The following is an 18,014-nucleotide window of genomic DNA, read 5'->3' as shown; positions in this document are numbered from 1 at the left end:
TCCATCTGCACCCTTCACACTGGCACTCTTAGACAGCGCTTGCATGCTTATGGACAATTTACATAAGTACAAACACACCTTTTTTTCCCACTGTCGCTAACTCAATCCCTCTTGCACACATCGGGATTAATTAAAGTGCACTAGAATGATGCTCTTTGGAAGATATGAGGAGAAATTGTATACCCTGTGTCCATAGCCCGTTAAATAAGACACATATGACAATGTGCGGTCTGGATGGGCTGTGGTATGGGGTGAGGGCTAACTCAATTAGGGGGCATGTCATGGGAGTGCCAATGGTGCTAAAGATGGTTATTATGTATTTTTGGGGGTACTGGAGAGTCCTTCTTTACCTGTTCCTCAGAAATTCTCACATGTTCCTGCACTGATACACTACCAATCCCTAGCTCCTCCCATTTCGCCAGGATGAACTTGTTTTCAGTCTTTTGATGTCCACTGAACTCCAATGGGTGTAAAATGTTCAGCCAACTCAAGCCACCATGGCCCTCAGTCTGCATTAACTCATAGTTCTTCTACTGCACATGCATGCAGTTCACTCTGCTGAATGGTACAATGTGAACCTGTCTTGTGTAATCTCATAATCAAAGGTCAAAAGCGTCATCCTTTGGTAGATGAACAACTTACCAGCTGTTTTGATGTACAGTACCTACTGACACTAATTTTGTTTTCCAAATGTGCTGTGGCATGTGCCAAGCGCCACAGTGCCAGAGATGGTAGCCTTGGCAGCAACTAGGAGATACCTGATGTGCAGTTGGGCCTTCTCCCAGTGGCTTGGGTCACTGCCACTGATGCTATACTTTGGGGATGTTGATAATTGTGTATACATCCATGCAGGCACATAAACACACAAAATATGACTTTCAATGTCACCTGGACCCAGTACAAAATAAAAAAAATAAAAAAATAAAAAAACATGGGCAATAATATAATAAATCTGCACTTTGCAATGTGCTTCTGAATACTGGCAACAACGGTTCTGTCATGATTCTTAACTACAATTATCTGAGGATCACTAATGGTAATTAGCATAAATATTGTTAGTGTTGATGTTACTGTCATCCTTCCTGGTTTGTGTGTGTGTGTATATATATATATATATATATATATATATATGTGTGTGTGTGTGTGTGTGTGTGTGTGTGCCATGCTTTTAAATGTAATTTCACTTGAGCATGGACCTTCTTTTAGGTTAATACATGCGAATAAATGAAATAAAGCCCCACTGGCAAACACCACATGTCAGAATGGTGACTTTTTTTTTCCGAGCAGCTATGATTACTTTTCTGCATTAATAAAATGAATCTCCTCAAGTGTATTACCATTAGGTCTTGTAACTGGGAGTGTGTGACAACATACGATACATAAAAAAGAAAATATTTTCATTTTGCCATTGTTTGTTTTTCCTATGCTTGTATATTTATTTATTTCTTTTATTATTATTTTTTACATGTTTAATAAGGGGAAGACTGTTTTTAAGCCACTGGATATTGCAACAATAAACATGTTTGGTGTCAAAAGAATGAATCGGGTTTTTCGAACCCCTTAGGATTTGAATCGGCAGACTTTAATTGTTACATTATAACTGTGCCGCAGGCTATCTCTTTGATTTAATCAAATAAAATGTGTGTTTGTAAAAGTTGAGTAGTATGAAAATGTGTGTTTTAATTTAGGGAAACAAATGTCTGCTATGAAAAAGTGAAGGTAATTACTGCAGAAATGGGCACTGGAAGGACTAGTTAAAAGTGAAAAATCCTAGTTTTAATTAAAAAAAAAAAAAAGTCAGAAACTAAAAGAATGGCAAATTTAAAAAAAAATGTTCTTTAAAAGTATATAGTTGCATTAATTAAATATTTACTTTTTTATTGTGCATACAGTATAATTGAGGTAAACATATTGGACAATGATGATGTTCATGATTATTAGTATTATTATTATCTCTAGTAGTTATAGCCACAGGGTTACTGCCATGTCTAGCAATACAGAGCAGTATGGCTATTTACACAGCTCTGGTAGCCAAACCTATTTTGACGTGTAATTTGTTGGACGGTTCAATTACACTTTTCAAAGTGGAGGATAAATATGAAGTGGTGCAACACAGGGTAGAAACGGGCCAATAAAAACCCTCTCCTTGATTGCCATTAGTGGTGCTTGGCAGCCGTCCTGGCGCTATCTACTTCAGAGGGATGGCTGTGCAGTTGCAGGGAAGCAGAATCCTAATTTGCACATATGGAAATGCTTTTTCTCGCCGTTCCACCGCCTCTGTTGTGGCCAGATGGAATTAGAGAGCGTTCAGAAGCCGTGAAGGCAAACACATCAAAAAGAGAGAAAAAGGCTGGAGTTTTCTGTGAGAGACCAGGGGGCTGGAGATAAATACAAATAAAAAAGTGGCCTCCCCAAGATTGCATTAAAGATACAACACTCCTTTTTTTTTACACCTTCTGTTGAACTGGACTGTTTTTGTCCCCCACAAGTCATTGACTGTTTGTTTAATAAAGAGATGAGAATTCCACTGTAAAATAAAATATTGTTTTATTTTATAGGTTTTTGTATTCATTCAGTTAAAAATGATTTTTGCATCCTTTAGAAATGACAGACTGTTATTATGACAATGATACTTATGGCTCTAAATTTTATTGCTTGCTCAGTCAAATCAATAAATTGCACCATTTCAAATTCAAATTTGTTATGCACTCTGAAAATAAATTTCTTGATTATTATGGGGAAATATCCCTGAATGCATATTTTATAGGTTAATTTAGTTTCCCACTGAAAAAAACAAAAACAAATGTTTCTCAATAAGGTGCAGTTGAGTTAGTTCACAATAATTTTACATGACTGACAGCAATTAAAGCATAAACTCTCCAGTTAATGGATAGGATGCTTCTGACAAGTGACACTTCTGAGGAACCAGGCCCAAAACTTGGGCAATTCAGGCCAAAACTAGATCTCATAAAGTTGGGCTCTAGTGAATTGTGTTGTTACCTCTTCCACTGGTGCTTTGCGCATTTAGTTCCCTCTGAACTTAGACTGAGCCTCACAAGTGAGAGAAGTCTGGGACCTGGAAACTTGGGATGTTGATGTAAGCAATGCTAATTGAGGCCTCTAACCGTGAGGCATGGAGTCAAACCCCCATGTCACCGGTTTCACCATGATCCGTGAGGTTCAAAGAGACCCAGCAACCACACATAGAGGTTCCTAACAGAAAATCCAACTGATTCAACAAGGGAGTGCTTGAAATGTACTTGTTAAAAAAAAGCTTTTTTTGTGGGAGAAAGAACCCTCTTGTGTAGGAAGTCTTCCCAAGTCTAAATATGATGATGAAAGTTAAGCCATGGCTTTGTTAGTTGTAACAGACATCCATCAACCGACACAAAACCCATGCAGAATAATAAAATAAATAATAAATAAATCCCTTAGGAAATATACACATGCATTTTTTCTTAAGTAGTTTTTTTCCCCTCTGCATTTTCTTTAGCTTGTTTCATCACAAATGGAGGGCCTGCGGTGGAAGAGCCTCAAATCACAGATACAAACTCAAACTAGCAGCAATATATTCAACCTACTTAAAATGAAAAAAATCCTTGTAATATGCATTTGTGTGCATGTGTGTGTGTGTGTGCGTGCGTGGGTGCGTGCGTGCGTGCGTGCGTGCGTGTGTGTATGTGTGTGTGTAGGTAGGTGTGTAGGTGATGATTCAAATTTATGGCCATGGCATTCTGAGGTCATTATCAGTTCATTAATGTGACAGTGCTTGTCTGTAAAACCACACATATCTATCCAATGAGGGTGTAGAAGAGAGGTGGCCTTCAGTAATATTCCTGAATAATAAAACTTTCACGCTTCCATAGGGAAAGAAATGGCTTTGGATCTTTGGGGTAACACTGCGGACCCTGCTGTAGCAATGGCAGCACTGCCCCAGTTCTCCCCGCAGCTGCTTTTATTTATCATTAAATTCACTCCAAATCTTCGTGCTTCACTTCTCCCGCCAGCGCCATAATTAACTTTTCAGCTTGTGGTATAGGTCTGTTTTTATGTCTTTCTCAGAAGCCACCAACAGACTAAACTATTTCAATGAAAATTAGAAAAGAAAAATAGAATGCATTATAAATATTTATTTAACACTTTCCTCTCCAGCTATTCATTAGAAGGGCAGTGGCTGGGGTCTGATCTTTTCTACAGAATGAGGTGCTTATGTGGCTGACATTATTACTACATACTGTATGCTTCACATGAGGTGTATTTCAGAAAAAAAAAATGCATCTAACCCTCATTTGGCACCTGAAAAATATCTACAGTGCGAAGACTACAGGGTGATGAATACCGTGAATAAAAATAAGTTTTTGTCCAGTGAGTTTTGTCTTTGCTTTGCTTGCACATGTGCGGTAGCCTCTTCTCTCTGAAACGTGGTCCTTTGCTTTTCCTTTTGCTTTGACAATACCATATGACCAAAGACCTGAATATTAATGCTTGCTACACAGGGCTCATTGCGCTACAGTCTTCGACTTGTTGAAATGCGTTCTTGCTCTGCACCTGAAACTGCAAGACATGGTTTTGCTTTACAAATGCATTTCATCCCCGTGATGTGTGATTGCTGATAGTGTTTCAAAACTGCATTAAAATGTGGACGGAAGCCAATATTTGAAACCGAATACTGTGTAAACGATTGATAAAGCCAATGTTTTATCAGATACTGCAGAGTGGAAACTTGACTCAGGCTGAATAGCTGGCACTTATGTTAGGCATTGTATGCGGAAGCTCTTTTTCTCCTGATAAAAGGCCAAGTATTGTTTCCATATATTAGAAAATAAAATGAAACTTGCATTGAGCTAAGTTAAAATTTTGTCATATGGATAAAGGATTGAAAACAAAAATCAGTGCAGTAATGGATACTTTTCTAGCTCATTCCAATATTTCCAATGCGTGTTTCCTAAACTTTTAATTTCTTTCAACGTGCTGAATGGGTCTGCCTTTCCCCCACAATTTAAGTATATTTCTTTATCAGTCTCCTACATTTCTGAAACCTGGATTTTCAAACATGTAATTCAGCCGTCCAGTGGCTATGTAGAAGCTGATACAACCAATTTATAAAGTCACCTGTGGAGCAGAAATTATGGAAATAATAATTTCTGTTTTTTTTTTTACAACCGTCTTAAGTTTGTCTTTGTGTATCCTGCTGCCTGAACTAATGTCTTTTTTCCCCTGTTATTATTTTCCTGTTATTTTAGATTAAAGCTTGTATTGTACAGGGCACTATATAAAAGGAATACATGTTTACTATAATTCGTCTTCAGCCTCTACAATTAAATGCATTTACATTTGTCTAACACATCACAGACATTGTGAAGTTACAGCTCGTTTGAAACTAACTTTCCCTATCCAATAATTTTCCCTTTTTCCCTCCTCTTACCTAAATGATACGCACACACACACACACACACACACACACACACACACATATATATATATATATATATATATATATATATACACACACACACACACACAGGACAAATATTGCAAATTTGATTACAGATCACATAATCCTGAAATAAAACACAAAGCAAGTACGAAATAAATGATATCATAATTGCATGGTTTAATGGTAATCTCACTTCTTTGCATACACTTATTTGTTTTTGAATGCATTTCAAAACTAAATATTTTACTGCTGCCTTCAGAGAAATTTAGGAGGATAATCCAAGGCTAGGATCCATGAAGTCCTAACAGTATAACAGAGTTAACTCATAAAACCACATAGAAAATATACATTTGAGCATAAACTTTTAAGTAGACCATAATCAGAAATTCAAAGGGAATTATAATGTGCAGAGCTCATATTCAATGTGGTATTCTGGCTGATTGCAAATAGATTTGAAAAAATAAATGCAAAAAAAAAAACAAAACAAACAAACAAACAAACAAAAAAAAAAACCTAACAAACATGAAAATACTTCAGTTCAGCCTCCTCACAAATAAATAAATAAATGTGTGTGTGTGTGTGTGTGTGTGCATGTGTGTGTGTATAGTATTTGGTGTACATTCAACATTAGTTCCCACATTCAGCATTAGTTTGCACATACTCTCACCTCTACAGTGCTTTGATCAATAAACTTCTGGAGACAATATATAGAAATTATTCATCGTCCTCATGCATACCACATGTCTAAAAATAAGCAATATTTATTTACATGATATATATCATATAATACTTTATACATAATATATACTATTACATAATTCTTTACAGATAGGAAATTAATTCTGGCCATTTACTCAGAACAGCATTGCAACAGATACTGAGATGAAACTAATGTTGACAATGGTGGAACAGCCACTGACAGTGAGAATTTAGTTTAAAAAGATAATGGAATAAGATGTATTATATTAACCTGCATTTAAAACAAAACAATAGAAAAAGGTGGTTAAAGCTACAACATAAATACATGGTCTTTTAGGTTAAAAAACAACAACAACAAAAAGAGCACCAACTGTCAGCCTCTGTTTTGGTTTAAAAACTGGGGCACTTATTCTCACTGAACCATAATTATAAAGCATGACTAATTCAGCAGGGTCACAAATTGACACCATAATCATACTTTCTGTAATTACATTTTCCTTTTCCTCTAAAACGACATTTAACTTCCTTTTGAACGTTCATTAAACTGGTCTATTTAAGTTAAATGGAGAGGCATTCTCAGTGCATGTTATAAAATAGGGGAAAATCTAACTCCTGATTCTTTAAAATAGTTAACAAGCCCATATATATATATATATATATATATACAGACTAAATTAATTAAGTTAGACATAGTATTTGTTGATCACAAGAGGGAAATTATATTCCCACATTAATGACAGGAATATGGGTTTTAAATTTTTTTTTTACCATTGTCTCTGAATTCTTCATTTGTATTCTCAGTGTTTTATACCCTTTTCTATAGCTTTCTCCTTTTCTATAGCTGTTTTATGGGCATTTCAGTTCGGGCCGGCAGATTCCCAAGAAGTTCTTGTAAGGTGGTGTGTAAGGTTAATTGGAAAATGAAGTTGATAAAGTAATTAATGCATTTGTCAGCACTCTCTTTCTTCTTTTCCAAAGTGACTCTGCACTGAACTGGGTTCTTGCATCCAAGACTGCAAAAGATTGCACATAGATACAGTTCCTCAAATCATCGACTTACTGTATGTTTTTTATGATGTCACTATAGAGAGAGGGAGAGAGAGAGAGAGAGAGAGAGAGAGAGATAATATTACATTACTGGTTCACAATTATGTGAGTAAACCATTAAATGTACAATATATCACTTTGATTTAGATATGGTTCTGCATTGTGAATCATTCAAAAATGTATGTATTCAAACATTGACAGAAAGTTGACATTATTCTGGTTATCCATGTACATATTTTAAAGCAAAATATTTCATTTTCAGCTCAGGGAAGACATAGTTTTCGACTTTACCATATTTGCACTCAGATGCGATACGGATGAAAGGACGGATAGTGTTAATTCCTAACTGTGCTGGGACTCATAATACACACTCCCCAAAGGTCCAGATTAATTATGAATGAAAGATGCAGTCTAACCCTCTTCACATAAGGGAGAAGCTCTCCGTACAGCATGAAATATATATACGGCTTAACTCCTTTATTAATAACATATTTAGGAAAGGATTATTGATTCTTATAATGGACAACAGGGAAGAGTGCGGCTTCCAGCTCGTTATCTCGGTGCTCCTAAACGAAGCCCGCGTCCGAGGAAATGCAGCCTTCAGAAAAAAATTATAAATAAATAAATAAAAAAGACTGAGGTAACGTATTTGCGGCTGCTCAAGCTCAGAAAGTTAGCGCTCGGTTGACCTACTTGGCTCTTTCCTTCCCGCCTTGCTTCAACCATTTTTGTCGTGGCATATTTATGTTTTCTCTTCCAGATGACATTGAGCTCAGAGACATTGTTTGCATCGCCCTGCCCACACCCCCCCCCCACCCCCCTCCCTCCAGCCCCCCCCCCCCCCCCCCCCCCCCCTCGCCCCACACACAGCCCCCTTGCAGCATCCCTCCGGGTGGGCGTAAGTGGCGTTCAGAAGTTGCAAAAGCAGGTGTTGCTGAAGTGAAGCGTGCCGCACACAGCGAGCCGCACTCTCTCAGGATCCCGGGATGCTGCCTCCTCTGGAAAGCAGACTCAGGGAGAAAAAAAAAAAAAAGAAAGAAAAGAAAAGAAAAAAAAACCCTGCGCTTTTATGGAAATCAGCACGTCCGTCTCTCAGCTTTTGTCACCTCTTGATTTCTTCTGCAAATATTTGCTCTCCATCTCTGTTGTGATTGCGGGATTTTGGGCTTTCAGAGCCCTTTATTTTTTAACACTCTGCTTTCTAATACCAGCAGAAAATGGTTCACTGGAGAAAGCAGAGGTACATAAAATAATATTGATATAAATTGATAGCTCAAGAAAATAATAAATACTTAACCTTACAGTCAGGGTGTGCACACCCTGTAAATTTGAGGTGTCTTGCCGTAATGTTAAAATGCTGTTCGAAAGAAACAATAATATTCCTTACAAACAGTAAATTGAATAGATTTTCATATTAACGTTTAATTTTGTTGTGATTTTGTATCAATATTACATGTTCGTTTGCAACATTTGTTTTCGAATGTGCAATACATTCTAACTGACCTTTTAAGCATGTGCAGATTGCAAGGTTTTGTCTCACTGATTTGCAATTCCACAGCCTCTGCAGCTTTGGGTTAGAACCGGACCTTCCATGCCGGCACTTTCAAGAGGCAGTCCCTGGGGATGGATCTAAACTTGGGCGAGATCGCAAGCTGTTCTGCATCACTACGGTAACACCTGCTTTTACACGTTCCGTCTGCCACTCAGCCAGGCCCAGTGGGGGGGCAAGGACCAGGAAAACATTTGTACCTACAATGTTCCTGATTAGCATGTCACTGGGGGAAAAAAAATAGGATGAGGAAAAGAGAGGAAGGAACTATCAGTCATTGGCCTTGGTGGTAACTCGGTGACAGGTCCTGAACAAAGTGACACAGTTCAATGCCGCCCAGGCAGCATTCACGTCAACGTGCTAATGCTTCATTAGCTTAAGCTTGATTAAACAATACGGTTACCTAGGTGAAGAAAGAAATGCAGAGACTTTGCCTGATTAACCTGTGACAATTTAACTCTTAATATGTATGAGAGAGTTACACATACAATACTTTCTCTGAAGTATGTGAGAAAGACTGGGTAGTTCTGCAGTTCACAATGTGGGTGCTTTCCTTTCTTAAAATGGTCATAATTGGAGTTTTCTAATAGTAGAATGTATGTATGAATTAATTAATGAATCAATCAATAAATCAATCAACATTTGGTCATCATTCAGAGGAAGCTCCCAATTTTAGAAGAACTCAAAGTGATTGTATTCAGATTGTATATGCTTTGTTGGAGTACAGGTAAATTCAGGAAAAAAACAAAAAAAACTGGACACATTTTTTGCCTTTATATGTTGGTATTTTACTGGAATAACTTGAATAATTAGAATATGATGTATATTAATGATGTATATTTATGTGTTTCACATTTGTATTTTAAGTGGTAAATCAAAATAAATAAATAAATAACCCATACTTGGGTATCAGTACCTGTACAACTATGTGCAGCATTCCACTATGAAAATATATATTTCTTCATAGATTAAAAGAACTCCACAAACAGGAAAACGCTGACATTCATTACTGGCATATATATATATGGGTCTAATTTGAAATACACTGTAATAAATCCGTCTGCTCAATGCATGTATATCAAGATAAAGGTCTGAGGAATGAGTGGGTGCCATATGGAATTATTAGTTGTTTTTTTCCATCTTTACTCCTGAGGAACCGCTAGCAATTTGAGTTCAGAAATGGTGGCACATTCAGAGATGGAGGAGCACTGTTATTTTTTACGTTAAAACAGGAAAACTCACGGCGTTTGTTGCCTTGAAGGTCTCAGGGTTGCTCCCAGGTGTGGGAAACCATTGGTGTAAGTACGCAGAACCCTATTTATTAGGGAATGCTATTAATAAAAAGACACAGCCCGAAACAGAAGCGCCTGTGAGCAGCGAGCCTCACAGAACTGGCAGCCTGTAAAGGAGTGAAGGATCTACGTCTTACCCAACATCAGTTGGACATACAAGACTGATCTAGTCATTAAAGTAAGGAATTCTCCCAAGACAGTAAACATTGCTGCATATTAGCATTCAGAGTAGGTAGGTTTGGGTGTTTTCCTCCCGCTCATTGTCTGTACCACTGTAGAGATTTCATTGTAAGTAGCAAAGTTCATGTGCAAAGACTGAAGGGAAAGATTATGCATGAATACGTGGCTTTATGAACAGCGCGGCTGAGAGGCGAGGAGCATGTGACCGCCTTTCGCTTACAAATTGCGAGGGCTTTTTTTCCTCCTTCTTCCTGAATGCTTCGAAAAGTACTCAGATCATATGCAAAGCGTTTTATGCTAATGTATGTGTACACACTTGCACTGTGCTTTTAGGCCAGCCTGCATAAACCACATCACAAGCTTCTTACAATCTATGCACCTGCGTCGACACTGCGCGCACTTTTTTTTTCAGTTGGTAATTTCTTTGTAAAAGAATACAGACAGACTTTAATTCCAGCGCAGTGGCAAAAGCATTCAGGCCTACCTGTGTTGTGCAAAGACTCACATGCAGGTCCTCAGTTCAGTTCAAACCGACTGACCATTGGAGCAGATCATTTCATAATTCTCCACTTCAGGCATGTGTATCTTTCAATGGCTCATTTTGGAAATGTTGCTCATTCAAAATGGACATTCTGGAAGATAATTAATTACACAACAAAATGACTGTGGAAACAACGTTCAAGACAATCTAGGTTTTCTCGTGCGTTGAGTAGAAATAAACTAAAATGCATTTCATGTGATGGAGGTAACTGCTATGAAAAAAAGGGAAACTATTTTAATATCTTGAGTTTCTATTTGCTACTATTATGATCACAACTGACACAGAGTGTTTATTTCTCACTGTGAGATCATATTCCTCTCAGTGATGAGAACTTAAGGTTTGTGATGCTACCCAATGGTGGATGCAACTTTCCAGAGCATCTAATGAGTATTCTGATGGGTTCACCTCAGGTGAGCTGGACTGTCACTCCACCACTACATCTGAATTTCATACCTGAAAAAAAAGAGAGACTCGTGTGGCATGCAGCCATGTGTTGTCACACATAAATAGGAGGAAATTATTTTGCACAAAGCGAGGTGTGACATAGGGGAGCAATAACATCGCCTCTTCAGTGTTTAACAGGGAATTAGTCATTAATAAACATTGACTGGGATCTACACCCATTGCATGTAATGCCATGGCATTTCCTCTTCTGCAGTGGTTTACTGTGGGAACACAATACAGACAGCACCTCGCCCAGCATCTGTGGTGCCCTGTCCAAAATACTCTTCTGCAGTATTATTCTAAAGCTGATACTAATGCACATTGTCCCCAGTATTTCAAACCTCTGATCTGAGGTTAATGCACATGCAAATACCAACATTCCATGAGCAGAGCCACAAATCCATGTCCATGGATCCAAACAATTGTTTCACATTCTGTGTGAAATATAACCTCATTAAAGGTAATATGATGATTCCTACTATTTTTTTCTAGGGAAATGCGGTGGCCAAACGAATGGCATACTTAATGTATGTTTGAACACTATACAAGATTTGCTAAGACTAGCAACTGGCAGCTATGCATTTATTTAGACCATCATGGGTTTGCTTTATGAGTCTTAGTTCTTGTAGTGAGGTTTAGTGGAAGTGCTGTAGATGTCCCTCAGCAAGAGTGAATTCATTCTAAACGCTATAGCCAGCACATTTGGTTGTTTGATTTTAAATTGGTTATATCTGGCTGGTTTCTTCAGTAACATTTCAGCAACAGACTGCAATAAAATCAAAACAAATATATTTTCCTGTTTGAGGTTTTGATGTGATGCAATTAAAGAACAAGTAATTTACAGTATACTGTAAGAGGACATATTTCATTAAAAAAGTAAAACAAGCCCTCAAAGTGACGCACTGTTCCACAATTTAAAGTTTTCCAAGAGGAATGGTAGGCAGATGTGCGAATTGCCCCATATGCCTTTACAAACTGTTTAGGATCCGTTTAGTCAAGCTACTGGTATATTTTCTAAATGTTATTACTTGAAACGTCCCCATAGTTGGCGGCAGCCAAAACTGAAGATTCACTGTAGAAAACTACCATAGACAATGGTGGTATAAATGTGAGACTTTGTAACTATTGAACACACTGCTTTGCTTCCCACTAGTCTATTCTTTTGCCACACTTTTATTTGGTCTGAAAGGTCCTTTTGAGCGTCCCACTGTGGCCTGGTGACATTAATGCATCATTATGAAAAGTTAACGTCAGATGATAGAACGGCCAGTCACCCTCTCTGCTGGCTGGCTCCTTCCTGCAGCACATGTGGACATGAGGGATCGACCGCGCCGTGGGACGGCTGAGCCGGGAGGATTTCTCAACCTCCCCGCCTTCCGCCGCGCCTCCGCGAAACACGCGGGGCAGCCTCTGGTGACTCACGCCACCGCTGAAGCCTTTCTCGTTCTTTCGACCTTCCTCACTTCCACCAGACTCTCGGAAGTACATCTCTTCCACCATGTTGAAGGGGCTATTTTGGCAACCAAGTTCTAACTGCTTGCACCAAGAATTACAAAATGAATTTCGCACAAGGCGTTAAACAGAGAAAGGTGGCAAGAATGTTCTGCCGAGGCTGGTTGAAGCAGTTCATTCTACCAGTAGTCCCTGAACTTCCTAGGGCTCAACCACCACTATAAGTACACAGACAGACGAAGCCTCTTCCGCTTCCTGTCAGAGGCCACCTTCCTTCAGTGGAACTGTCCCATGTCGTAGAGAGAAGGGTGAGGGTAGAGCTTTGGTCTCCATCTTACAGAAACCCAATGATTGAGCTGAATAAACTGTGAGCACATAGAGTGTATTATGCCTGTGGGTTTGAACTAAGATCACTGAGACATAAGGCTTAAAGATGGGCTGAGAGTGGAGCGAAATTTTGGTACTGCGAGCCTGACCCTTGAGTTAATTAGAGCATAGTTTCATTGCAGTGTCTTGAATTAATTAAAAAAAACATTTGATCCTCCGGCTCCCCTGCCTGCCCCCCCCCATCCCTCCGTGGCCTTTAAGTTCTGGGGTAGAGAGAGAATCAAATAATTTATGTCACTTGTTTGTTGCTTTTCACGCCAGCGATCTGTTGACCGTTGGTGAAAAGCAGATTCATATTCCCTCGATATGAAAGTAACCCCTCTTCTGGAGGCCAGAGTGCGGGAAAATGATCCCTGTCCATCAGATATGCTCTTTCTTCGAGAAGGGCGTGTTGAGTTGTCAGGGATGGGTGGGAGTGGGGGAAGAGGAGAGGAGGGGGGGTGGGGGTGGGACTGTGGAGTGGGAGTGAGGATCTTTCAGAACACCAAGGCCTTAAGGCAATTAAAAAGCTCCATGGCAGACTAAATGGGGCTGTGTGTTTGCACATATCAGATACATGCGCTCCACATCATTCATTCTGCATGCCGTTAATCCCCTGAAAATAAACACATTTTACATGTTGTAAAGTGATACACAAAATGCACTCAAATTAATTTTTCATGCAATAGAAAACATGTGCACAGTAACGCACGCCTTACAAAAGATCAAAACACAGAGCGAAGGGAGGATTGCGCTTTCACAGTTATTAACTAGCGCAGACCCTCGTAATTGTGAGAAGAATATTCTGTGCAGGAGCTTTTCTCTCCTTTTAATCTTTGTTCAAATGCACATTCAATTTAATACTGGGAGTAAATAAAAATACACATAGTCTAATACAGAGGGAGAAAGTAAACCCATGATCACCTCTTTCCCTTTCTATAAAATTATGATGCTGTGACTTCTCACCCCTAAAATATTTCTATATATGTTGTAGGTATGTACTTTTTTCATAAAATATTTATGAGATGGGCACTTGTTTTTTTCACATTTCTTATGCATGTCACGTATGCAGAACAAATTTGCACAATACAAATTTTGGCTTGCTGTTTTGTATTTTAAATTTGTGTAGGCACAGGGTAGCAGTGATGGGGACAGTTTTCATTGGAGGGTGGCATTTTATCATCTAATAAATGCTGAGGACCTCTTAGGGGGCTAATGAGGACATTTTTTACTGATCAATAAATCATGAGTTATTGATTTTTTAAGCCCTCTGTTCTTTGAAAGTCAGTAACTCCCTGGGAAGGTGTATCCAAGACGCCAGGTGCAAGCATGGCATAAACAGCTGCTTTTGACCGGAGGATGACTGACTCGCGATGTACTGCAGGATGCAAGTGGACAATCAAATGCCTTTCAAATGCCTTTGTGGCTCTCTCAGTTTAGGGAATGAGCAAGCCGGCAAATAGAAGATGTCCCCTCCATATTTTCTATTTCCTATCCTGTGTATATTCTGTATAATGCGATGCAGAAAATGTAAGGCAGAATTAAAATTTTTTTTTAAAGGAATTCAAGGTAAATGTGCATTGAGCCAGAGCACTCTTTTTGAAGTACAATAGCCTCCACATTCATGCAATAGTTGGTAAAGTAAGACTTTTGGTTAACAATCCCTATTTAGGTCACATTATTATATTATTATATAGCAGGCCTTCATAGATACAGTCACCTGCTATATAATGGCCTCATACAGAAGCCAGCAGATGGAAGGCTGGACTGAAATATTTAGTCAACAAAGGTTCCCTGGATCACTCCGTTCTGGTCTCTTTTTCCAAGACTAGTCCAAACATGTGTTCTTATTTATGATATCTTTGTAAAGCCCTTCATTGTTCTGTTACCTACTGGGGCACTGTGTGAAGTCACTTCAAAACAATTTCATAATTTTTTCTTTTTTTCATTTGGTATTCAGATATGATGGTAACAAAAGAGGCGTGACACCATTAAATCCTTCAGCGGAAATGACAACAGATGGAGGTTTCTCGCTAACTTCCTGGAATACTGAAAGAACAGCTCTTCCCTCTCAGATTTGCGAAGATTATTCATCTTTCCGATAAAGTCCCCACAAAACTGCGACGAGGTTCATACTCTTCTTCCTGTCATGGCGGCTCAATGAAGTTCAGGTAACGCCATGCCTTCACCTGAGGTTCTCACAGGATGAGCCTACAGTACACAGAGTTATTTCCTTTGACACGCATATCTCATGCCCTATTAACAGGCATGTTAATTCAGTCTTGTAATTTCTCAGTTAATATGACTTAATTAGACTATTGTGTAACTGAAAGGGTATTACACAAAGCCCCCTCCAACACAGATGATTTCCACTACTCAGCTACATTCAAGAGTGTATGCTGCTTTGCTGTGTACTGTACCTGAAGGGTGAGCTGGGATTTGTGTGTATATTAAAAAATGCTCACTGACTGTCAGATTATTTAGTGGAAACTGAAGAAATCTTCAACATATTCTATACTCTATTACAGGTATTTTTTCTAATTATATTAGGAGGTAATCCTGTGAACATATGTTAATCTATGTGTACTATCTTCACACTAAAATTAAAGAAAAAAAAGCACACTAAATCAGCCTAAGTCATGAGAGAGAGGGAAAAAATATGTTATTTTGGCTAAAACTTTTATATTCAAAGGAGTGTTCCATTTCATTCTGTGACCTTTTAACTGAATATAAAAGTGGAACAATTTGCAACATTATGAATGGCTCCTCTACTGTACAGTCAGTGCCAATGAGGCCCTAACAGAATGCATTAGCAGAACATAGCTGATAAAAGTAATAGCATTTCTCCTTTTTAAACAAAGTAATATTTAAATAATTTGTGATAAGGAGCATTATCTAAAGTACACCATAATGGCGTGTTGAAATTATCAAGAAATTGCACTGCATGTCTTACCTGTTAGCGGTATTCACATATATCCAGAAAGGATCTATGAAATGTTAACATACTGATAAAATTATTTACTCCCTAGGTTTGCCAATAACGCTCTAAATATCACATTGTTGGATTACTTACTAATTGTTTAACAAGATATCTTCCATTAATTGGTCGGCAAGCTGCAGACAGTAAAATAATGCCAGTGTTATTTCAACTCTAACAGTACATATGAGTCCAGTTGGGACCATATGCACTCTGTAAGAACTGATTTAACACTGAATATTTCACTGTGTGCGGTAAATTAAACAAACTCAGTTAAGTTGCACAAAAGACCCCTGACTTCAGTTTCACATGAAAAGTTTGTGAGGATGTGGTTGTAAATACAAATGGGCCTGGTATATGGGTATATGTAACACATTAAGAAAATATTTGTTCACATTGTCTCCTGAATTAAAGTGCTTCTGCGAGTGGAACACCATGTTGACTTGAAGTGGCCTCAGGTTCTGTCTGTGTTAGAACTTAGTGAAGAGACATTCAAATGCATTTTTTACAATTCACTAAAAGAGTTTGTTTTATCAAATGCAGAAATTGCTGATATGTCAACACAAACAACATCAATACCCACAGCACTTGAAAGAGAAATAAATATTTGAAGCATCATAGTATGCATGATGCTACATTGATAATATCTGCATTAAGTGCAAAGTGGTTTGTGTGTTGTTATTGCACAGAGCCTCTGTACACAATCGCTGATTTCAACATTAACGATAATTTGTTTATATTATCAGCATTGCACAATCAGTTCACTGAGTGCAATATAACACACAGGAAACATGGAGGAAACTTGCATCACTCTCTTGCAAAAGGCCATTCAGATGAATGAACTGTGAAAAAGACATTGAGAAATAAATACATTTTAGGAACTGTTATTCAAGGACGAACATGTATCATCTTTTACTTATTTAAAACTTTCAACAAGATAAGGAAAGTTGCTAGTTCATTGCCAAGTTTACACAAGTCTTCTTGTGCAATGGCCTCAACTTTAAATGGCCACTCTGTATTGTATACATTTCATAAATAAATATGAAATGCAGAGAATGGTGGCTTCTAGGTACGCTGTGGCAGGGTAATTAAGATGGTGTGGTAGAAGCAGACATCTGCTCCCAGACAGATATAGTTTCACTGATGCTATCTATAGTCACCATCCTTCAGAGAGATAAAGAGTGCCAGGGTACAGCTGGGGGAGGAAGTGGCACACTATGGAGGCACCGATCACAAACAGGGGCGTTCGGCCCCTGTGGTCACACTCGCAGAGAGCGAGGCAGCGAACAGCCGAGAAGAGAGAGAGAGGGGGTAAAGGCACAGGTGATAGGAAGGGAATACTTAGTGCAGACATGGACACTTGTTAGAAAGCAGATAGCTGAGAGGAGGGAGGGAGGGAGGGAGAGAGAGAGAGAGAGAGAGAGAGAGAGAGAGAGAGAGAGAGAGACAATGAGAGAGAGAGAGCGGAGGGGGGGTTGTTTCACTTATAAGGTAACTTACTCTGTTTTCACATAAAATAAAGCCACAGTTCTTGCAATCACAGAAGCCTGTTAGGATCTGGATAAAGATTACATAAGTAATATGGGCAGAATTAATTAAACAAAAATTCAAGGTAGAAGAGGCACCATGTCTCTGACAATCCAGCCATGTAAAACCTCTCAAACAGATGCAATAGGATGGCTACCATAATCTGAGGAGATTAGGACACATGTACAGGTATTTGAGAGTGTAACACCAAGACAGTTCTTATGCTGAATGCAATCATTTAACTGTACTTCTGACAGAGTTTTTGTTACTTTACATACTGTAACATACTTGAATTTGGAATTCTCAAAGAAATGTAGGCACCACTTTGGCTTTTCCTAACCTTGTGCAGGTGGTATGCACATTTAAAAAGCTTCATTTTAAAATATAAAAAATACATATAGTAAAACACATAAAGTAAGAGGATGAATAGATAGTAACTTGTTCTAGTCAGCAAAGAGGAAATGTGTGTGTAATCTTGTCACTGAAGTGCCACGTTGTGCTAT

This window comes from Anguilla anguilla, chromosome 1 (genome assembly GCF_013347855.1).
Source record: "Anguilla anguilla isolate fAngAng1 chromosome 1, fAngAng1.pri, whole genome shotgun sequence".
NCBI classification, from domain to species: Eukaryota; Metazoa; Chordata; class Actinopteri; order Anguilliformes; family Anguillidae; genus Anguilla; species Anguilla anguilla.
The sequence above is the reverse complement of the archived record's forward strand: the minus strand, read 5'-3'. Positions refer to the sequence as shown.